This window comes from Gavialis gangeticus, unplaced genomic scaffold (assembly GCF_001723915.1).
Source record: "Gavialis gangeticus isolate Ggan-Ray unplaced genomic scaffold, GavGan_comp1, whole genome shotgun sequence".
Lineage (NCBI taxonomy): Eukaryota > Metazoa > Chordata > Crocodylia > Gavialidae > Gavialis > Gavialis gangeticus.
The window spans coordinates 14,496,418-14,496,851 of NW_017728996.1; positions in this window are offsets into that span (position 1 = coordinate 14,496,418).

Sequence of the window (434 nt, forward strand, 5' to 3'; positions counted from 1 at the left end):
GCGCCGTGCCTCCAGCGCCAGGGGGCGACGGCCGCGGCCGCGGCCGCCGGCGCGGTTCTCCTGCCGCCGCTGAGGTGACGCAGTTCGTTGGGCTCCCTGTGGGGAGCAGGGGGCAGGCCGCGGGCCTCTGCCCCGCAGCGACACTCAACCGTGTTGCATCTGGTGGGCCTCTGTCCCGCATGGATACAAAACCGCTTTGGATCCAGTTGTCCTCTGGCCTACATCGATTCAAAACCGTTTTGGATCCGGTGGTCCTCTATCCTCCAGTGATACGAAACCATTTTGTCCCCCCAGATTTTCCTTCTCTTCCCCATGCTCAAAAGCCATTGGCGACGCGTAGGGAGTGTACGCGGGTGCACGTGCACCCCCTGAGTGTGGCAGTGCACCCCCTGTGAGAAGGTGCTGTCAACGCTGCCAGCAGCGCCTGTGGACAG